Genomic DNA, 24,111 nt, shown 5'->3' on the forward strand with positions numbered 1-24,111 from the left:
GTGTGTGTGTGTGTGTGGTACAAACAATACAGGGACCCACTCTTGTAAATATTACTCCATAGCACAACTAGTGGCCAAAAACTCCAAAGTGTGCCTTTAATTTAGTAATTAATATTATCCTATGGACCTACTGTTCTTCACATAAGATTACATTACAGACACATTCTAAACAAAAAAAACTGGTATATGTTCAATGTGTCACACCTACTGTATATCAGTTTAGAGGTTCTTTATATCATCAGTGCTTGTATTACATCTCTATGAATACTGTGTGCATGATGTCTTTTGTTGTTGTGTACATGTAGCTTTTAATAACTTTCATTATTTAGATGTTCTGTTTATGATGACAAAACCACAAAGAGTATGACCTGACTGAAGACCGACGGACAGTTGTGGCATGCTAAGTCATAGTACACCCATTTTACGACTCCAAGCCATTCACAACAAACTCAACAACACTCACATGCAGCAGCAGTGAAAGCTTGCTAGTAGACAGGTGCATGTTCATCTGAGCAGAAGACTGTGTTTGACGTGAAATGGCATGATTAAACAATGGTAAATGGTCATGAACTTTCAATGCAGAGAGACATTTCCCTGCTGTTATTGAAGAGCTTCTCAACTACATTAATATGACTCTCATGATATCTCCAACTGACATTTGGAAGAAAAGAATAATATCACCTAAGTTCCTCACCTTTATTTGCTCAATATCTAAGATACATTTTTATTAGAAAATCTGCATGAGCAGCAGATGAGCAAAGACTGTTAAAGTAATATTATGTGGATGCAGAGAGGAGTGTAGTATGATCTATTTTATTTTCTAAGCTCTATGAAATTCTGCATTCCAAAATAACTATCTTACTCTAATACTTGAAATTTTCCACTTGAACGTCTTTTAAACTGACATATTGTGGTTTACAACCAATCAGTATACAAGTACTGTGATCTTGACCTGAGTTGGACGGAGGTCTCATGTTTCTCATGAAACATCTTTTAAATCTTAGGGATACTTAAACATGTACTGTATGTAGTGTGTAAGTTGTTTCATTAACTTTTCATAAGGAAATAATGAAAAAAGAACAATAAAATCATACCACCATATTTGCAAAATAAATACAGTCGCTGCCATTTTTGATTTATTAAAGGTTGACAAACCTCCTTTATAAATATATTCATAATATGTTTATATATATCTATGGTTTAGTAGTGACCCAGGTTTTATGTGTGAATGTTAAAGATCATTGATTAACCCCTGACAGCATGAGACATAATGGCTTCATTATCCTGTGTGTGAAAGTGCGGTAGAAGAGATTCTAAAGTGTTAATCAAAAATATACAGTAACTTCAAAGAGGATGTGCAGTTGTTCATAAATTAGTTACGGTCTTTTAGTTGAGATCTCTTTGTGGTTTCACAGAGCATTTGGTCAACAATACTTAACATTATCTTCAATGCTTATTCTAGCTAATGACATTCAAGGTTTCACATTTTTTTATCAGCATCAGTTGTAAAGAACTTTCAAAAGACATTTCCTCAAAGGCTGCTGTTGGTTTTTCTCTTTTGTTGGGAATTTTCTTTTCTGTGAGGCTTCAAATAGCCATTAAGGAAGGTACGTACAGTTAATACTTACTAGAAAGCCTGATTTCATCTTAAAACTGCAACTCCTACACAAGAAATTACGAACTGTATATCCTACAGCAGCAATAAAAGATGGAAAAAGGAGAAAGGAAATAAAAAACCCTGAGCAACTACAACACAATATGGAAATGAAATAACTTCAACAAACTTCTGGAAAAATAAATTAGAGGATCTAATGTTCAAAAGGTCTGTCAGTAAGTTTGTGCCTATATAGCTGTCTAATTGTGCATACATTGTGTGCCTATCCAATTGTCCACCTCATTTGATGCAGGTGTTCAGTGTGGGTGAAAGACAGCAGGGGTGTGTGAGACATGTGGCAAGACAGAAACAGCTGAAGAGGCAAATTGATACTTACAAAAACTGAAAGACTCAATCCCCAGCTTCCAGCGATCACTGGTAGGTTGATTTTGAATTCATGTAAATGACCTGAAATGTAATCAGAAAGAAGACAGAAGAAGGCTACTTTAATTTGTGTCCTTATACTGTGCATAGCATCAAATTAATACTACTAACATCTTTAAAATTCTTGCAGTTAGTTAAAATATCACAGAAAATACAACTTTAAATGCTATTATAGTCTAAATTTCTTTTATTTGTTGAAAAAAAAAATACCACAGAATTTGGAACATGGTTTAAAATCAACATGGTGCTTAGATAACTGTGTTTACCTACGTCAGAACAAACAGAGACAGAACAAGAGAAAGAATTGAGGCCAGGGTGACTGTTGGCTGAGGGTCAGAGTCTCTACAGCTGAGCTAAAACAGCTTTGTTAGAATCTGACCTCTAGTCCTCACAGCTGTCACCAATGGGAATCTGTCCTAGACAATGTTTAAAATCTACTTCTCTGCTACCTCATTAATCAGTCCTCCAGGCAGTGAACTCCACTAATAAACAGCTTTCATATAAAGTGGTTGTTTTATTAGATTTTGCTTTCTTTCTTCAAGCACTGCCTCCTAATGATTTATTTAGGGGCCATGCTCTGTTAGTTCAGCATGTCTGTTGAAGTGCTGCAACTTAAGAGCTTTGTTAGAGAACACACAAATAACAGTATGATATATAATAATGCCAAGCTTCAAAATATATCCCACAGTTAAGAAGGAATGACAATAGAGGAAAAAAACTATTCAGAACAAAACTGATCAGAGCAACTAGCTTGAGGGATGAAAATGCCAGAAGCTCATTCATGTTCATTTTCTCACATTATCTTGTTTTTCACAATAAACCAAGATCTCATTACGAGCTGATTTATACAATTAGTCCGCCTCAGCACTGCCAATTAAACAAAGCCAAGGGTTTTTTAAGGTCACGCTTAACTGATCTGTCACTAATTTGCGCTACAGCACCTCAGTCTCCCCTCGCCGCGGCCAATAAACCACCACCAACAAGACCAGATAAATGTACCGACTACCACTACATTGTTGTCAGAGCACAGCACGGAGTCTGCTGCGTGGGAGGCTGGAGGGCTAACAGAATGAGTCAGATAAAGGCAAAGAGTTGCAGACAGGTTTGAATGTGGTAGCCTTGAGGCTGGAGGTGATAATGGGGGAGAGGGGACCCAGGTGACCCCAGCTGAATGGAAAGCTGTTACATGAATAGCACCTCTGAGTTTAAAGTCTACTCCTGCCTCTCAAATGATGCTAAACACACACAATTTAGCTGTTCTGAACTATGCTCCAGCTGCAACCACCCACTCCTGTATTCACACACACACACACAACACACACACACGCACACACGATTAACTTATATTAGGAGCTATTCAGTCAACACAACAATCCTTGCATGCTGGAAAAACCACATATTACATGGATGGTAATTCAATACAGCAGCCTTGTCAAACATCTGACTATATGCCTAATTCCTGTTGCGCCTAAATAAATGAGAGCTCTTATAATTACAGACATTAACAAACCTTTGAATTCATAATCTGATGTTAATTAAGAACAATGAGGTAAATAATAAATGGGTAAATGTATTCCTTATTCATTGCTTATTTCAGTTAATTATTTGTCTGAGGGAAAAAAAACAAAAGAATTTATAATTGCAAATCATGAGCAGACCCAAATGATATTATAATGAAGCAAATGTAGTAATCCCTGTGGTGTAATAAGAGTCAGTGTCAACCGGCCTATTGTAGATGCATGTAGCAGCTCTTTTCCTGCTGTGAATCAGACCTACAGGCAGGAAACATAAAACAGGCACTCCCCAGTCCTAATTAGAGGATCGGGGACTTATTAAACACAATTCCAGTCAACCCCAAACTCAAATTATTAGTTTCACCACATTTTTATAAACAAATTGTCAACACACTTAACCAATATAGTTTCCATTTCTGTTGGTGGGAGCGGATGAGAGGTAGCATATTCCACTTAAACAGGAGATGCCGACTCCGTTAGACCACAGCTACACAGATTAGTTTGATATTAAAATAATTTCACTATGTGGAAAATACTGGTGGTTTAGCCGTCAGACACAAAAATCCAAACAGGCCAATGGTTCTGACATCAAAGGAGTGGGGACAGAGAGCTCACAGCCACCTGTGGCATTTCTGTCAAAGAGTGGCCTTTTCTCTAGCTTTTGCTAGTCATAGCTATCTCACACACACACACACATAACACACGCAAAAGAAATACATGAAAACGCAAACATGCACACACACCCAAGATGCCCCAAAAGCTTTCATATGCAGTGAAGCAGAGTCGAAAATTATAGCATCAGTTCCAGCACTGACATTTGTCAGGGAACACACACACACACACACACTTACAGTACCTTACCCCAGTGACGACAGAACCAATTCTTTTTTGTATTTGCCGTTCTTGATCTACACTTGTTAGAAAATCCAGAATTTGTTCCTAAATGAAACTGCTCAGACAAACACATGCAAATTGTCTGATGCTAGATTTTAATTCCATATATCTGCACTGAGAGGGTGAAATATAAGGTTAACCCGTTCACTTGTACTAAAACCTCCCACGTAGAAACTGTTCATGTATCTTTATACACACACATCAAACAAACTGTATGCCTCCTGGGATTACCGTTTGAGCTAAAAGCCTCTTGTACAGTACAAGACAGAAAGCAGTTTTACTACCACAGCAAAGCTCGGAAAGATTCACTTTCGAACCAAATGAACCTTCACATTCCAGACATGTGTTCATGTAATGTGTGGGCTGTGCTTGATTTAATTTTCCTGGACCATAACACAGACTTGTGTTTTTAACCATCATGTGACAGTGGCTCAATATCAATAGACAACATAACCACAACTGTTTACAGAACAGAGAGGATCCACTACTACATAGCTGCATGTTTCATGTACTCTCAGTTATATATGGGGCATTTTAAATTAAATATATGTGGGTGTTTATGTGTCTACTGCATACATATATGTACTGTATATGGACTTTTCACCTCATGTAGTCCTGGATATGCATGAGACAAGCCAAAACTTGTACTTCAACTTCTGTTTGGAATTCATCCAGATCTGCGACATGTTAAAAAAAAAAAAAAAAAAAATCCTCCCAATCCTCCATTCCAAATCCTCTCTCTCTCCTGCGTCCAAACATGCTAAAGTAGGAATTCTGCCGAGTTAGTTATTTTGACAATAGAGGTAATCTATGCCATCAGCAGGCTGCTCCCTAACTGGATGCTGTGTGGTTATCTCTGCAGAAGCAGCAGCCGCACAGTCAGGCCGGGGACTGCATGGGGGAGTTTGGGATGCAATGAGGTGGGGCTGTAACAGCGGTCCCAGGGGAAATAGGGAAATGGGAGGAAGGGGCGGAGGGGGGTGGGGGTTACGCTGCGAAGGGGTGAAGCGCAGAACATTCTGGCACAGAAATGTCTGATATAGTAATTGAACACATGTGATTGTCTGTTAAATATCCAGTTCCATAAAGTCAATCCTCTCCGCAGTAGCATCATCTGTGAAATATGAAACGACAGCTTCCATGCAGTGAGTAATCACCATAGCCAGGAATGAGAGAATATCACTTGAGAGGGAACAGCTAGTGTCCAGGTAAACTGTGGATACTTTGACTCTAGCCTAGATTATTTTGAAGAGGTGGTATTTGTGGAGTCATAATTAGCTCGTAAATTTATCTACTTCCTGCTCATATAATAAACAGCAGACAGCCATGACCAAAAACTAAAAAATCCAGTGCTATGTTGTTAGAGAGACAAGCTGTATTTCTACTAGCGATCCACCATATCATTGAGTTATTTGGTGTTGGAAACAGGTCAGTCACGTGCAAACAGCTGTTTCATGCTCCAGCACACCGTTAACTGTCACAGCCTTACTAACCTCTCTTTTATCCTCTTTTCATCTTTGCTCTCTGTCTCTCTCAAACCGCCTTTCTCCTTCTCTGACTGATCCCCAGTCCTGACACTGGACTACAGCAGACCAGACGCTCACAAAATGTCTAGCACCAACATGTCAGGAATGACTACCAGAATGGCACTCCAGTTAAAATATCTTTGTTGAGAGTAAAACAGTGACCGGCATTTTGTCTGTGTCAAAACTAGAAGTGCAATACTGTCAGATAAAGCAGGATCAAAAGAAATCCACCCTTGAGCAGCAGCTATTCTGCCCAGAGTTTGTTACAAGCAATAGACTGATACAGATACAGCGCTGTGGCTGAACGAGGCTTTCATGTGCTGCTCGGCAAATACATTATCTGTCATTTCCTCTGCGTCAAATAACAAGAATAAAAGTCTATTTACTGAGCAACTGGGTTGAGGCCGGGTAAAGAGAGAGAAACGACCAGCAAATAGAATGTTTTCCTCCATGGTGGACGGCATTCAGTCCCCAGTGCTCCTAACAGGCGGGCGTGCAACCTATCAATTCTCTTTGATTCCCTCTCACATATTCTTCACTCCAAAGACTGTAAAGACAGAGAACACAGAATAGGCTTGTCTTCTTGCACGCTGATGAGACCTCTTTTCTTAACTTCCAAGATATGCACGGGTATTTTCTTTTCCTTTTTTCTTTCTTTCACTGTCTCTTTCTTATTCAGTGTGGGGTTTGTGTATTTGTGTATGTTGGGGGCAGGGGTATGAAAACAAGTCTCTCCCTCTCTCCCAGGTAATGTGTTTATTTTCCTGGACCCATCTTCTAGTTTACTGCGTGGTGGTGTTTCTCCCCTCTTATCGCCTGGCCCTCGCGGGGCACTTTAGCCCCTCAAATCCTGTTCACCACATACTGGTTTTAGAATCTGTGAAATGAGTGCTAGAGAAGCGTGGCCACAATGTCTGCCTGTGTTGCTACTGGACTCAAATGGGCTTGGTGCTTTTTTGTCCAGGGAGATGCATAAATGGAAGTTTTTAACACCTCAAAGGAGGCTGGGCCTTTGTGGAGCCACACTAGAGAAGCCTGCCAGTCTCCTGAGGAGGCAGACACACTGAGTGCTGCAGGACAAAGAGCTAGAGGAGCAGAATCAGCAGGGGCATCACTCTGCTTTGGGCACCAGACAGACACACACATGTACACTCACATATATACAGTAACCGCACCTACATACAGAGTGCACATACACACACACACACACACAAATGTTTGAATGGCATGTTCCAACTATCTGAACTACCGGTAAACACAGTACAATCATAAGAAGCGGATATGTCAAATATATCACAACAGTCTTATTTTATTTCCAATCTGGTAAATTAACCAACAGCAAAGTTCTACATCATTTACCCACCTCACACCTGCAGTTCAACCTAGACCTAAAATCAAACAGCCTGCAGCAGTAACCAAAGAATAAAACGACAATTGATCTGAATATAAATACTGTATTTCCACCAGTTGAAATACAACATACAGTAGCTAACTGTTAATAGATTCATATGTGATTGTACAAACACGCTCAACAGAAATAACAAATACAACCAGCACAACAAATGCCGTCATTTCCTACTCATTGATTTCAGCTCCACTGTTTGAAAATAATTTCCTCATTTCCATCCCAATTTTCCTTATTGAAATTCTTTTTTTTTATTCCCGAGTACAGCCCAACAGCTGGCATTTACAATCAGTCTTTATGCTGTTTAGATGTCTACAATAAGCATTTAGATGCAAATATCTCTGCCTTGTACAAAGGAGTTGCAACTTCTGTCAGAAGCGACATAATCAACCTGCAATTGTCTCCTGGCTCCAAGTGGTTTCCAGTGACAAGGCCTAAGCCTTAAGCATCTGTATTCAAATGATTCCCTATTTCAGGCGCAGTTTAGTGTGGATTTTTCCAACAGTATTGCACTGAAAATCAATCACATGGTGAATTAAACCAGAAAGGAAACAACTGATCCATAAATGATCAGGTTACAACGAGGCATTGGTGTCCGCAAATTATTCAGTGTTTTCCTTGTTCGAAAAGAAGCGGGGACGCACTGTTTGATGGTAGGTTTTTCCATGACTTGTATTACTGTTGCACATTTTATGATTTGCAGAGGCAGTCTTAAGTTGACAAATAATTATTTTAGCAGCTCAGCACAACACAGGAAGACAACTTCACCTGAGGACATGTGGGAAACCTTTGTAGCCTGTTGTAGAGTAAAGAAAGTCTTAAATGAGCTGCAGTGGTCTCAGAAAATAAAAAAGATTCCATGTCAGAAATAACTCAAGAATGTACTCTAACAGCATTTCTCTGCATGTTTCTCTGCATCCTGCTAACACCTGAAATCTAAAAAGTGATCCAAATTTTAGTCTTTAGTTTTTAGTTTATTAACCCAAATGAACAACTGACAATGATTGAAATCTTGAATATGAATCAAGGGTCAAATAAATTAAAGAAATGAGTCTGTGCTACTGAAGTGTATGTGGCCATGGTGTAAATCTGACAGTGATGGGGGCATATGCTTTGCTTTAGCTCCACTGGCCCCTGTACAGCCATTTTAACAATTAACATTATAACCTCTGTTTTCTCTTTTTATTTACAGTTGCAGAGGTCATTTGTCTTTTTTTGAAACCCACAATTAATAGCAGCGTTTGCAAATGCAAATGAGTCCATTTAGGGGGAGGGAAAATGATCAGTTTGAGAATATTTCTGCCTTCTTAATCTTCTAAAGAGGGAAATGATTTAAAAGGAGGACACAAATCTCCAGTGACATGGCAGGAACTGTAGGGCACTTTCCTCTCTCCCTCTCTCTCTCCATTCTCCCTTTCTCATCTCACTCATGTCTCCCCCGCCCCCTATCCCCATTTCTCTCTCCTCCTAATTTACCTCTCCCCCCCTTGTTCCCCTGTAGGGGTGGAAGGGCCAGGAGTAAGGGACAAGGAGCTGAGAGTAGGGCTCTGGTTGGCTTGTCCCCTCAGAGAAAACAAATGTAGTGTTTGAGCCACTGATCACTGGTATAATTGAGTTTAACACTCCTTTTCTGGATTAAAAAAAAGCCTTTGAAATGAAAGGTCAAATTACCTCTACAGTCAGGCAATAAATAAGTCAAACAAGGTAAGAGGTTCCTGCCAGCATATGTTAGTGGCAAATTTAATTAGCGGAAAAACAGGAGGCTCTCTATCGGACACTTTTCCATTCCGCATTGAACAAAAGCAGTGCTGGAGTCCAAATCAGAGACATGACAATTGTACAGCGAAGGAATTTAAATATATCAATCATCGCTTAACGAATCTCATCATTTGAACTTTAAGTAAATAACATTAAGCCACTTTTCTCAGAGCATACATCCAACTCACTAAATCGGTACAAATGTATGTACGCCAAATATTTTAAAAATCCAGCCTAGGTAATAATATAATATTACCCAGATATCCACAGCGATTTCACACATAATTAAATTACATGGGGAAAAAAACTTCAGTCTGGATGACGTTCTTTCCCGTTAGTCTGCACACCTCTTAATACATGATTTTTCCCATTATGTAAGGTATCCTATAGGCCCATTGTCCATTGATTGCAGCACAAGGAAAGGAAATGGGCATCAAGTAAGGCTGCAGTCTGGACTGGGAGCACAGACGGTGGCCGAGCAATGCACAGAACAAGGGAAAGAGAGAGAGAGACAACACTGCTCTACACCCAACTAGCTACAATGTGGCCTCTGTGACATAATGCACTCTGCACAGCAGATTGTGGAAAATAATCCAAAATTTACTGGTTCGCATATCCAGCAATAACAACTGACATCACAACCTGTACCATATATCCCATGTTTCAGGGCACATTTTGCATTTAGTGGAGAATGAAGGGGGTAAGAAAAACATCGTCAAGTAGTTATTATATTCCCATCATGTCCTGGGAGCCCATTACAGCATGGCACAAGCAATGGTAAAACTGAGAAACTCAGCGGGCTGAGGCTACAGGCAGAAGGCTGGGGAGCCCTTAGACTCACAGTACAAACTTACTGCACACTGTTAACTGCTGGAAAAAGATGTAGTTCAAACAAACACTTTGCACCTACAGATTATCTGTATTTTAAATTCCAGTAGCCATGCAGAGGTTTCATTTTTCTGCAGTGTGTAGAATTTAATGGCATCTAGCAGAACAGACTTGACAGAAATGGAATATAATATTCCTAAGTATGTTTAAATAGGTGTATAATCACCTGAAAATAAGAATTGTTGTGTTTTTGTTACCTTAAAATGATCCCTTTATATCTACATAGGGAGCGGGCCCTCTTCCATGGAGGCCGCCATGTTGCACTGCCATGTTTCTACAGTAGCCCAGAACAGACAAACCAAACACTGGCTCTAGAAAGGGCCTTTTGCATTTTTCGAGAGTTTCTCAGGCACTGTAGTTCTCCTACATGCTTTGAAGGAGAGGGGGAGGGGAGGGGTATTCAGTTGGTTGCAATCTGCAATCTCACCACTAGATGCCACTAAATCCTATGCACTGCTCCTTTAATTTGGTTTCTGTGCGCTAACATCAGTTTACGGCCAAGCACCTTCAGGCATCTTTGTAGAGCTCCAAAAAAAAGAATAGACGTAGAGCTGTAAGTAGCTGTCCAGACAACAGTAACATGTGGTTACATGACAGGTTGGTCATATGAAAGATGACTGTGTTTTTTTTCACTTGCTCAACACATGCTTCTCATTAGTCTACTAGAAAAACTGACATTGCTCCAAGTAAAAGACACAGGGCCCTCCATGGCTGCTATCGCTCACCACAAACTTGTTTTCAAGTGTATCTTACATTACATATGAGTGTACATTTTGAAGCAGAGTATGCTTTGAACGTTCCAATGGGACAAAATGAAAATGTAAATAGATTAAATTGCATGTCCAAGCATGCTGTAAGTGCTGCAAGGTACGAATGATCTATATAATAAAAGAAAAACACTTTTCAGGATTCTTTTTCTCTGAAAGACTTAGATCTCAATTGTATGACTTTTAAATAAAACTAGCAGACTGGTTCCCACAACCTTAAGAAATCTGAGTTAAAATGTACTCTGAATAAAACATATAAATATATGTGCTGAAATATGTGACTTCCATCCAGCTAAAAAAATTCCACAGCTGTACCTTTTCAATTTTTAAATGGCAAAAATATTATTTTTACTGAACAGCCATGGACTGTGTGTGTGCTTGTGTCAGTGCATGTGAGCATGTATGTGTCTGTATGTCCATGTGTGTGCATGTCTGCTCTCCACAACAGCTCCCTAAACGTGGTTTTGGGCAGGCAGTGGCCTACAGTAAAATGTTGAAATTGGAAAAAATATTACCCTTCTTTCTTTTGAATAGCCGAGAGATAAGCACCCTTTAGCAATGAAGCCAGTGGAGTTTAAGCTTATTATGAATACCTCTCAGAGCGCAGAAGCATGTACTGTAGAAATCAAAGGGAGTAATAGGCAGGTAAGCCAGCGTCATTTTAAGGAGGAAGTCAGTTGTGAAATTGTAAAATCGCAAGGCCCTGCTGACAATCTCCTGCCCTCAGAACACTCCCATAAATTACTTCTAATGGCAGTGGCTATCACATATCTGAAAAAGTTCGAAGTTTGTGAGGCGAAAAGAAAGAAAATCCGATGCTAATCTCCCCATTGATGGAGACTAATAATAATAAGAAGACCATTTATCTCTTTGATTAAACAGCACATACTCTGCAGTTCACAAGAATGTGTGATTCTTTATATGTGCTTAAGCTTCCCGAAGCAGACCTGGCTTTGCAGAACATTCCTCATGATTGCATGTTCAATTGGCTGTGAAAGTCCGCGGCATTACTCTTACGTGCTGGCCTGAAACCATAAAAAAAACCAAGCAACAAACTGAGGTCATCTTTTTTATGGTGTTTGGGGTACAAGAGCTACTGATCAAATTTCTGAATTCCAACATTAAGCAAGTGCACATATACTCCCAAAAACCATTAGCTGCAGGGTTATACTAGCATAGTCGTTTTGTGCATTTTCTGCCTAATAGCTTAAGTTGCAGAGCTCCTCTGCCGAGATCTGCTGTAGAGATGATATCATAACGCGACGGCTCCGAGACAGCCCGAACTGTAGTGTTCACACATTCTACAAAGGCACACACACACACACAAAAACACACACTGGCTAATACATACGGTACTGTGCCTTTCTCCTTTGAATATTCATCCATGTTTCCACATCATCTGCAGGTCTCCTAATCACAGTCACTTCCCCTTTAATCACAGGGCTCTAATTAGGTCCTAATAAACCATTTTGCCATCCTCTTGGAGCGCCTCTGTGTCACTCACACATCAAACCATGAAATACTATATTAAGGGGCTGTCAACCTCAAAGGAAAGCTCCTCCAGCAGCAGTGATACAGATACTGCAGGCACACCCTCTTACACTAATTGAAATTATCGAAAGCTCTGCTTACATGTGACACTTGGCCATGTCTGAAACCGTGGCCTGAAGTACAGCAGTCAAAAGCACGACGGTTGTGCCAGCACTGAGGCTCTACTGGTTTCTCTGATGTCGGGTAATTGTTTAAACCTGAGTGGATATGGCACAGGGCCTCATGCTGCCTGTTCTGCCAAGAGAGGAAAAAAAAAAAACGTTCTTGCTAGCACTTTTCTCCTCTGTTTCTTCTATTCTAATTCAGTCCAGCAATGGCTTCAAGGAAAGCCTCAATGATTCCATGTTCATCTTGGAGAACCAGTGTTGGGGATGATGATCACTGACCACAAGTTGATAATGATGACTGTTTAATTAGAAGCCTTTCTTTGGCCTGGCCACAACCCAAACTCCTCCACCCTGCAGATGGTAACCAATAAATTTAGCTTTGCTGAGGATGAGGAGGAACATTGTACCTCCCCAGTTTATCCTCAGCCCCACCCCTAACCAAAGGCATAAAGCTTTTCTCCTCGCTGACACAAAAACTATAGTGCTACTACACATCCTGACTGTGTTGGTGAAGTCAGACTATGTCTCCTATGGACGACAGTCACATCTCATTTGAACTGGTACATTTTGGAGGAAAAGTTGGTCACCAGATTATATTTTTTAATCCTTCATTATTTTTTTTTGCTTTATCCATTTGAAAGATTTTTCCTTTTTTTTTCAAATTAACATTACAAAACTTCTACATTTAGCATTGCTACAAAAAGTGTAGTTTGTTTCCATTTGTTTTTGCTACTATATCCACTCCTTGCAAAACGAAAGCATGATTACATTTTTTATGGTTAGGCAACTCAAAGCACTTTGTTAGGGTTAGGGAAACACTGTGGTCATGGCACGTACATTATGGGTAAGGCTGGGAAACTAAAACACTTCGTTAAGGTTAGGAAAAACATTGTGAGCATGGTAAATATCCAAAAAGTCTACTCTGATGGGATGCAAACCCTAGTCTCCAGTGTACAAGTCAGTTGCCTGGCCATCCACTCAGACCTCCACCCTATGACTTTTCAGTGCGGTATAAGAACGTCACTCTACGAACAAACTTTGACAATAAATCGCTATTGCAAATTGATTGCATATGAATGTAATGCGTCGGCGGGTTTTTAATCATTTGTATATATTTGTATAAAGTCTGCAGGGTCATCAATTGTGGTCATATAAAAGTCTAGCAAAAGCAAAAAGTCAATCTTGTTCAAAATCTGAACATTTTTGGTCTTTTATACTTGTTCCACAATGTCATTCCACTCTCCTCAGCAAAGGTTTGAGATTTTACAGACTGTCCTGTCTAGTGGAAAAAAGGACGAGTGTTGCTGTTAGTCAGACAGGACAACCCCTCCCATCGTCCTGTAGTCCCCCTCAGTCTATTCCTCACTCACCTCCTGTCAATCATCCTCCTTCGGACAAGCCTCCTCCCAGAGGTTTCTACACCCGTCCTGCCAGGCAGAAAACAGCACTCTGTGTGTGTGTGTGTATGCCTGTGTGTGTGTGTGTGTGTGTATTGTATGTGGGCGGGTGGCGTGTGCCAGAGTGGCTATCCCCTCAGATTGTCAAAAAGGCTCATGGGAAATTTACTGCATGGGCCAAACCACAGGCTTTCTCTATCATTTCAGCAGATTTCTCCTTTTTAGTCCCATTCAAGAAAGTGATTATCACAGACTGTACTTTCTTTGGCTTTATTCTTCCAGCTCTGAGTCGGGCTTTCTGGGCTTTCCTCACTATAGCTGCACTTTGCTTATAAATATGCAGCTGAGCCAATCAGAGGTTTCTTAAAGGGAAACTAAGGGATTTTTCAACCTGGACCCTGTTTCCCCATCATTTTGTGTCTACGTGACTAATGGGGACAACAATTTTTGAAATTGGTCCAGTATTGAGTGAGAGCGCTTCAGCCAGCAGCCGTGTAACACGCTGAAAATGTAATCCTTTGGGGCAATTACACCCGTCAATGTATGTCCACTAAAAGTGCTTGTTTTTGCTACTGACAGGCTCAGATTGTTATTATAAGTGTCTGACAACATTATATAAAGGATCCCTATAGAGAAATAAAACTTTTTTCTTTACCTTTTGCTTGTTACGGTCTGTTTGTTATTCTGTCTAACCAAGTCTCACTCAAGGAGAAGTCTCACCCCGAAATCTCGCGAGAGTTGAGTTGCTGCAGGAAGACAGCTAAATAATCAGCTAAATATTCAGCCATGACTCTGAAAATATTTTAGATACCACTAAGTTACACTTTCTTTACTCCAACACAACAAACTCTTCCCGGCACTCCTCTCTCCAACTCTCACTCACGTTTCCACCGTTCCTGCAACAACTCAACTCTCACTAGATTTTTTTCCACTGCCTTCGACAGCTGTTTCTAAAGCATGCATATTAATTCTTTGACCCTTTTAAGAACGAGCAGATGAGCAAGTTTTTTTCATTTAGTTGAAGTTGATATTTTCCAACATTATTGTCTCTGCTGGGGTTTTATATATTATTGTACAAGTAGACAGAAATATGGATAAATTGCTCCTGCATTTGACATGTACTGGTACTGGTGAGGGAAGGAAACTACCATTTGGAAAGAAATGAAAGAGGAGACGTCAGATGCTGCTGCTACACTATGACTGAATGTAAGTACAATAAATATTCTCGAACCACTTTAAAAAAAAATAGTGAAGATTCCCCCAGAAAGATTCACTATATCCAGGTCAGGAAAAAAAAATCAATTTCTCAAACTAAAGGAGACTGAGCTTCATTTACTAACACATCATCAGAGGGGTCTGAGGCAACATGAACACTAACTTTATTATTTGTGTCTTTAGTCTTAGAAAGTCTCAGAAAATCTGCTCTTAGCCCATCCTTTCACCAACAGTGCCTAAACACCCCCTCCCTTTACTCATTGAGAGAGAGAGAGAGGGGGGGAGAGAGAGGGGATAACAAAGACAGACAAGAGACCAAGAGAAAGCTTGTGGTCGGGTCTGCTGAAGCCATTTTCTCATAATGCACATTAAGGGTAAAGCCTTGTAACACATCCAAGTCAGTGTAAAAAGAAATTATTCAGAAAGGAAACAAAAGACCTGGGCAAGAAGAGACGCTATGGTTAACTTCATCAGAACTTTAGCCACAAGACCCTTTCCATCTATCCCCCCACCCTCCCTCTTTGTCACATTGATTTATTTTTGGCATCGTACATTAGCATTTTCCACAGGAAAAACTGTCAAGAATATGATTTCTGGCCCAATACGTCCTTTCGTTTCCATAACTTCCTCGCCTGTTTTAGATGTCTCAGTAGCTGCTCCATGATGCAAGTGGTTGATCAGTATTTGTTTCCATCCAAGAGGGCAAACACACACTATCTGGAGAGCATGAAATTAAGCAAAGACAAAGTATGTTTTTTCTGTGAGGTCTGTCTTTAAAAACGTAATGAAATCAACAAGTTACAGTTGAACTCCGATTTCCATCTATGTTTGAGGTTATTGTAAATATGCAAGACATGGTTCCTCAGGTCATTTTTGCATTTGTGTAATTATAAGGTGTAGACCTTCTAGATGAAGTCAAGTCTTTCTTGTGTACTCATACTTGACTCACACTTGTCAATAAAACTGGCGATGCCAAATATGGACCAGCCTTCTGCATCATGGATCAAAGTGCCATATGACATAAAAGTGTTCATCATTGTCACATCACCTCAATGCATGCTAAAGAAGAGAACATGCAATATTCAGATCTTATATTTCTCAGGATTGTGCACACATGCACAAATATACACTATGTACACACACACACACACACAAATATGCACATGCACAAGCTAAATTGCCATATCTGATATGAAAACAGTCGTGTGCCAACAAAACAGCTCCCAGTATCTTAAAGGCTGTATTGGGGAGTGAAGAAGCCAGATTGGCTGGCTTAGTCACAACTGTGGAGCATATTTTACATCTCATGTCAGATCAAGCTGGCAGATACTAGGCCGGCTGTCAACCTCCACCAACTGGATAATGTCTAATCGTTGAGCTTTTAAAGACAGTGGAGACCTGTGTAAGGATAAGCAGAATAATACTGTCAGCTACAGTTTGGAAATATGTACACTTTGGAAAGCTCAATCAATTTTATTTTCAATTACAAAGGCTAAATGATCAAAGATCAGAAATGATGCATGGGAGGAACAAGAGGACTGGTCACCTTGTAATTTATGCGAAACCCGGATGTTGGATTTTTTTTCCCTATTAGGTTTATTCATAACAAATAAATTCATAATTAATTTGTATTCAATGCTATAATTGTGCTGCTCTCCTTAAAACTAATACAAGATGAGGATTTAAGGCCTTCCTTCACATTATTTTACATTAAAGACTGTCAGTGTCACAGCTGACAACATATTTTCATAGAGTCCTTTAATGCTTACTCCAAGGCAGTGGCTTGCCCATGGGAAGGCCTGATCCAAGCACAATGGGGGGGATCACAAGCAAAAGGGTTGTTGTGACACTCTTGTGTGTGAGCAGCGCAAAAGCCAACATTACACTAATCTCTTTTCCCTTGTTCACTCACAAGACCCGAGCTCAGGTCTTCAGAGCTTCTTCAATTCTAGTAGGACAGAAATCACACTGGGCTGGGCAGAAGATCACAGCGTCTTTTAGTCATAATCCTAGCATTCTGCAACAAGGTCATATCTATATATACAGTGTGTATATACAGTATATAGATATATATATATATCCATATATGAAAAGCTGATGGAGTGATATATAAGCATAATTTGTCTGTGAGTAAAAATAAAGGTTAGTGTGACTGCAGTCAGTGAAAGCAGTTACTGAGTCAGGGGAAAAAATAATAATTACACAAATTCACGGCTCTATTAAGCTGTAGCTAACAAAATGGTTGCCACAGAGAAGGAGAAAACTAACTTGTTTTCTTGAACTGGCTTTGGATTTCATAGCCGAATGTCTGCAAAAGGAACACGGACCGACATGAGTGTTTGTTTAAAATTCAGTTTCAACCACCTGCACTCATTTCACACAACCTGACAGTTCTTAGCCTTACTCTATATGCTGCGTGCGTGTGTGTGTGTGTGTGTATGTATGCACGTCCTTGTGTGTGCGTACGTTCACTCATGCCTGTGTCCCCATGCCTGTGTGAGGGAGGAAAAAAAATAGTGTGTGTGCATATGTGTGTGTATGAGTGCCTGTGCCTGTGTGAGGGAGAAAGAAAAATAGAGTGTGTGTGTGTGGTGTGTGTACGTGTGTGTGAGAGCCTGTGCCTGTGTCTGTGTGTGTATGTGTGTGTGTGCATGTGCAGGGACTCAAAAATCCACCACATTTTAATTACTGCCCGGCTGCACTGTGTGCCTCTTTGATATGGAAATAAAGGCAACCATCTTCACACAGCCACTGTACAAATCTTCATCTGATTCATAAAAAACAATGAGCCTGACTAATTCCTCCACCTGATTACCGTCCCAGACCTGTGTCAGGAACAAGCGGCCACCAAGGCCCTTCCAATTAATTCTACATATTAATGTGTGATTTAAAAAAATCAACAGAGGCTACTTACCATAGCCTAGACTGTTGCATTTTGAAGTCAAAGTTAATTATGCACAACTATGCAATGGACTAAAAGAAAATGTCCAATTATTTTGAGAAAAACATATTCAGTGGGAGAGTGAATGATACAGATCAAAATGGGCCACTTAGGTTACTCGTGCAATTATACAGTTCCTGTGAAGATACACATATTTAGATTTTTTTTTTTTTCATCTGTAATCCTTTAATGTCAGCAATACTGTTCACTTACAGCAGCCAGGGGGACACAGAGATCTAACAGAGCAGAATAAAACTGCCCAGACCCTTGTCGATGTTCAGTAAGTGCTGGCACACATAGGTGCTATTTGTTTTTGAATAAAAAAAAATAACGTGCTTAAGTTTCATCTGTAACAGAAGAACCTGAGTTCAAGGAAAAACATGATGTTAACAAAAAAAAAAACATCTCTCAATCAGCTTGTGGGCAATTTAACAGCCAAAGCTGGATGAAATTCAAAATGTTAAAGCTTGAGATTCTTTTTCAAACAACTGGTGTGTTACACTCCCATTAATCTGTCTGGCTCCATGTTCTCATAGCTTTTCATTTAAGATGGTAACTTCGTGGAGGTGATGCCCCACTGTCTGCTTGTGAAGACTCAGTCAGACCATCAGTATTTCATCAGTATTTCTCGTCTTCGAGAGTGACAATGGTGCGCACTGAGAAAAGCCACAATTTCCTCCTGTATGAGCACTTCATCCAAACAGATCTGCACCATACTGATTTTTTTATATACTGTCATCAACGCACAAAAAAAACACAAAAAAAAAACCCCAATCCCACCAAATCCTTATTTGGTGCACGGAGGAGGGCGATTGACACCACCACCAGAGTTCTCTTTCACTGCATGTATTCATTATACAGAATACAGTGCAGCACCTAATCACGATGTCCTGTGAAAGGAAACTATGCATCATGACAGAAGTGACATGTTACTAACTTGTCAAAAACTTCTTGTTGGAGGGGACAAATTACAGCTAAAAACTGCTACGGCATATTCCCATCAGTTTTGATCATTGTTGAAATATTCTACAGCAAATTAGATAACACTTAGAAAGACAGATGTCACAACATGTGCTGCCACATTTATTATCTCCTGCAGTCCTCCGCCCTTCTGCTGCCCCCCCTCACCCCCCCGCTTCTCTACCTTTACCAGGCCTGCTGTTGTTTACCTCCTCTCATCTTGTTTATCATCAGGTCTCAGCCGCTCCCTCCACTAGCACGAAGAGAGGGAGAGTACCTATGCATCCCCACAGCCGCCGAACCCCCCCCCCGCCCCCCTTCTATATCTGCTCTCTCCCTGCCCGCATCCCAGCAGCGTCCTGTCACTTGGAACAAAATAGCTGTCTCTCTGCAAACCACTGTGTATACAGAACGATAACGCGATGTGTAAGGTCTCAGTTATGCGGTCTAAATGACATCTGGACAGGCGAAACAGAGTGGCTTTTTGGATTTTGACATTTGAAATCAAAAACAACAGCAGTGTTTATCCGTGTGTCAAGAGTGAAGACATTTTTTGCAAAATATCCAGCATAGGGAAAGTATCACACATGCATAAGTGCACACAGGCTCACACAAACACAAACGCACACAATAATAACAATAAGAAACAATTGCACTTTTACATCTATGAGAATAATATTAAAATATCAAACTCTGGAGTGACTGCTGCAGCCTCTTTACATCTCTGACTTTGTATGAAACAATTTACATATCACACATATTATTAACACCGTTTGTAACATTGCTCCATCTGCACATGACAACACATAACTATTATTTATAACACTGTTGCAGAATTAGGTCGATATTAGAATGGTTTCCTCCTTCTCCAACTGTGAAATCAGCTTATCATGAGTTGGAATTGGTTGTAATATCATTAAAGAAATTCTGTTTGGCAGGGGGAATACACTCCGAGTAAAAGTGTTACAGCAGAAGAGCAAGGCCATAAAATGAAACCTACAGAAACCAGCGCTTTCATTTGCATCACCGTGTGGCTCACAGAAATATAACAGCTGAGTTTTAGCAGGGAAATTAAAATCACACATAACAATGAATAAAATAGATCTGCAAGCTCGAAACTGATGCAGGTACTTTTAGTCGTCTTTCCTTTTGAGTTGAATCACACTTGTAATAAAATTCCTAAACATAAAACAACTTCTGCCATTAACTCTGAATGACCAGATTCACCTTCTGCATTAACCAAAAGCATCATCATATATAGGGTAAGATATAGAAAGATATGCAAACAATAAAGCACCTTTCTTTCTGCATCCCTTCCCCCCTTCTCTCTCTCTTTCCCTCCCTCCCTCTCTCCTTCTCTCTCTCTCTCTCTCTCTCTCTCTCTTTCGCTCCTGCTTTTTTCTTTGATCTCACTAATTGCTGGCACAATATAGTTTTAACAAATCCTACCTGTAGATGATGAGGACAATTAACAGTAAATCTTTAAGTAAATTCAATTCGTGGCACTTAAGAGTAAATAAATGTCATAATGGGATCATCCACAACATTTCTGTTCCACTCAATAACACATATAATATTTAAAAATAGCAATAATCACAATGTTTCATAATGGGACAAAAAAAAAAGGATTCCCAGTAGCAAAGTTGCTCTTGCAACACGGGAGACATTGGACTTGGACAGAGTGCAGGATATGTTTAGACATAAATGAGCTAGGTGGCTTCTCCCTTTCATGCCAAAATGAAAGTCCTAAAATCTTTGAACTTACTGGCACATCAGCTTCAGCGAGTCTATATCTTATGCTGAGTCCAGGTGGGAAATGCTGTCTTTCTCAGTCTTGCAAAAACCTCAAGTCACCCCGAGATCCACTCGCAGATTACTCCTTGAAAATACAGAAAATGCGCAAGGCCAGTCAGTATGAAATATGACAAATATGATATCATTGCCCTGCATTTCTGGTTAACTATCACGCACCCGCAAATTGACTGCCTTTAGAGGTTAATTCGACTGCAATTACTGCGAAAGAAAAGCAAAAATGTCCCGGGCAATATTGATAAAAAAAAAAAAAAAAAAAAACAGCAAGAGATTATTTGAAGATGGTCGCATTGCCAGAAAATTTATGAACATTTCAAATTTCTCTGGTGCTTAAAATGCACATTCAAGTTGCATGTAACGTTTGCAAAGGAGGTGTACAAAGGAATAAGGTAATTAATTTAGATGCCGGTAGTTCCCCTGTGCAAAAATATGTGAGAGATGTTAAATAAGAGCTAAGTGCGGTTCTGTGGCATCAAAGGGCGCTTTTCACTCTTTCCTCTCTCTCGCTCTTTTGGCGAGCGACACGCTGAGCTGCACAAGCCGTCAGAGACAAACTCTTATAGAGACAGAGCCGAGTGTCCCTGTATAGCAATCAGGACAATGTGCTGAATGGGCAGTCTAATTATAAATGTGCCATTTAGACTTGCATTTGGTGTCCAGAACCGCCTTACCTTATGAGGAAACCTGCGTTCACTCAGCTACATTAAGAGCAACTGTTCAAAAGAAAACACCAAATGGTCTGAACTTTACTCCGAGCGCAGAAGATTGGTTTTCTTTTTTCTTTTTTTTTTTTTTTTAACTCGAAGAAGTGTTATTGTGTGTGTGGAGTTTTTAGCAAGGAAAACGCGAAAGATAATTATGTTTTCATTAATTAGCCACAGGTGTGTTATTTGTGTGGTCACAAAACGCACGTGCTCAGCTTTTAATAAACAGAAGAACTGTTCAATTCAATTAAAAAAAAAAGCTCCCAGTTTCTGATTCTTTGCTTACTGAAATGTCACAACTCCTGGAGCAGTTTTTTTTTTAAAGGCTCGTTTTGTACACTGTGTCTAAATTTGGAAAACACTTAAAAATGAGTGGCCATCTCCACGATGTCAGTTTCATGCTTATTCAATGACATTTCACTTAAAACGCCTCAATTTATGATAAATCTGGAAATTAATTATAAAGTTTGTGACAAATAATTTTTTTCCCTCATGGACAATGTATCAGATTTTTTTCTGTAATTTCCCAGCTCTTAAAAATAATCAAAGTCTATATTGTGTTCTAAAAATATTCAAGCAGTGTTTATTCTAACATAAGGCCCGGTGATAAATTGTCGGGAACCGTCTTTCAGCAGCAACAACCGCATAAAAAAGCAAGAAAACAATTAATACTCATTGGGTACATTTGCACTATTCACAGAACAACTTCTGTCTGTTCAGCCCGACAGCGCCGAGCTTCAGAGCTTTCGGCTTAAATGGAAAACTGTCTGTGCAAGTACATCTTCTCTAAATGGACAAGACTTGCGATTGTTGAATTTAATTTATGACTTATGCATTCTTTAGAGGTCAATTCCCCTGACCTCCCGAGAAAGTTAAAGAAGAGCAACTTCCCAGGCTAAACGGGGGCCAGACTAGACTGTAGGTTTCTGTAAATTTAAAAAAAAAAAAAGAAAGAAAAAAATCACAGAAAAATCTACGAGTGAGAAGGCAGTTTGGGAAGAAAGAGCCCTGGAATATTTAGTTATAATGAGACATGAGCGAAAGCTTCAAATAAACTTGTCCACCTCACATGCAGAGACAGGAAACCTACCAGGGCGCACGTCATTGTCAATGAATGGTACCGCTGTGTGGACAGAAGTGAAACTGCCACCAGCAGAAGAAAGTTACGGGACATGTAAACACAGACTCTAACGCGCCGACAACGTTTAGATATTTAATAGTTCGAGTTAACAGACTAACAATCACCACTTATTTACGAAGCTCGGCCACAGTGTTATCGGTCTTAACGCTGCAATTTAAACTGTACAGCCCGTGTCCGCTTGCACGGCTTCACGCTGCTGAAACAGATAAAGATAAAACAAAGAATGATTTCAAACCTTCAGACAGTGCTTCAAGTTGTTACAGAGTTCAGTTAAGATGAAGTTAGATGATGAATTTAACACATATTTGCCGATTCTGTGGCGAGCTCGAGCGCCTCCGAGCCAGCACGTAACGCGCCACTCGCGTCTCGCGTGCACTTCGCTTGTTTTGGTGAAAGCGACGCACCAAATAATCACAATAATTAAAGTTCGCCAGTCTTTCTACCCGTCACAAAATGTGCGAACCCGTGTAAGCTTCACACATAAATTACTTTTTGGAAATGTTTTGAGGCGAAATGCGCGTAACGTGACGGAACATTGAGCTGACAGCACGCTCGACGTTTAGAAATCAGCAATAAAACACTGAGTGAAGATATCAAGACAACATAGAGCATGTTGAAAAGTACAGCAGACGTGTTGTTTACCTTGATGATCTCAGCCGGGGAGAAGATAATTGTGCGTCCTTTCCCGTGCGTAAAGACAGCTAGACTCGGCTATACTTTGTAGAAAATGATCACTGGGGCTATCTGTTGAGCGAAAACTTAAGTCTGCTCACACGGGGCCATATGAGGAGATCCCGCACACTCTCTGTGAAGTTCAGCTGTCCAAAACTACAAGTACCTTTTGTTGTTCGCCTATCTGTTCTTTATCTCACTCTCTCTCTCTCTCACTCTCTCTCTCTCAGACAAGAGAAGACGATGGGTAGAGCTGCTGTCAATCTTGGCAATCAATGCGCGCAGCCATGTCGCAAGTATTCAAAGCATTTCCCGTCGTGCAACATCAGAAAGTGAGTGGCCAGGGCATTGATCTGAGGAAGGCAAAGAGGCAGGACTCCCCCTCCTCCTCCCAGACAAGAGATGCGAGAGAGAGAGAGAGAGAGAGAGAGAGAGAGAGAGAGAGAGAGAGAGAGAGAGAGAGAGAGAGAGAGAGAGAGAAAGCGAGGGGGGGAGAGAGAGAGAGAGAGAGATTTGTGGTGAAATAAAAGTGGAGACAGGGAGGATGGTTGTTACTGCCCGCAGTTTAGTCAGTTTAATAAGTTTACTTATATGAACATCACTTACAGGCTACACAGCGACTGCAAAGTTAAGGATGATACCCCCCCCCCCCCCCCTTCACCCCCACGCTTTTTCCTTTGTTGACGCTTTTTTATTTGTTAAGTGAGAAGAAAAATAACGCACTGACCTCTTTAACTTCAGTGAAAGTGATGAAAAAATGCAAAAGACAAATAGATTCGGCTGATGCGGGATAATGAGAGCAGGTGAGAGAAACACATAAG

The 24,111-nt window shown here is 40.2% G+C and overlaps 1 protein-coding gene across 8 annotated transcripts in view; it reads right to left on the minus strand.

Annotated features, from left to right (window-relative positions):
- The window catches only part of sox6 (SRY-box transcription factor 6), a 138,604-nt gene extending 114,923 nt beyond the window's left edge, over nucleotides 1-23,681 (minus strand). For 2 of the 8 annotated variants that reach the window (XM_044350327.1, XM_044350319.1), the window contains exons 1-3: nucleotides 23,261-23,681; nucleotides 20,727-20,840; nucleotides 1,992-2,062 (exon numbers count right to left, since the gene is read on the minus strand). The gene's annotated coding sequence lies outside the window, so the exon portion shown is untranslated. Of the gene's footprint in view, nucleotides 1-1,991; nucleotides 2,063-20,726; nucleotides 20,841-20,932; nucleotides 21,129-21,444; nucleotides 21,662-23,260 lie in introns of those variants that run through there. The other 6 variants (XM_044350328.1, XM_044350324.1, XM_044350326.1 and 3 more) reach the window with 5 other exon arrangements.
- Between the last annotated feature and the right edge of the window lie 430 nt (nucleotides 23,682-24,111).

This window comes from Thunnus albacares, chromosome 1 (genome assembly GCF_914725855.1).
Source record: "Thunnus albacares chromosome 1, fThuAlb1.1, whole genome shotgun sequence".
NCBI lineage: Eukaryota > Metazoa > Chordata > Actinopteri > Scombriformes > Scombridae > Thunnus > Thunnus albacares.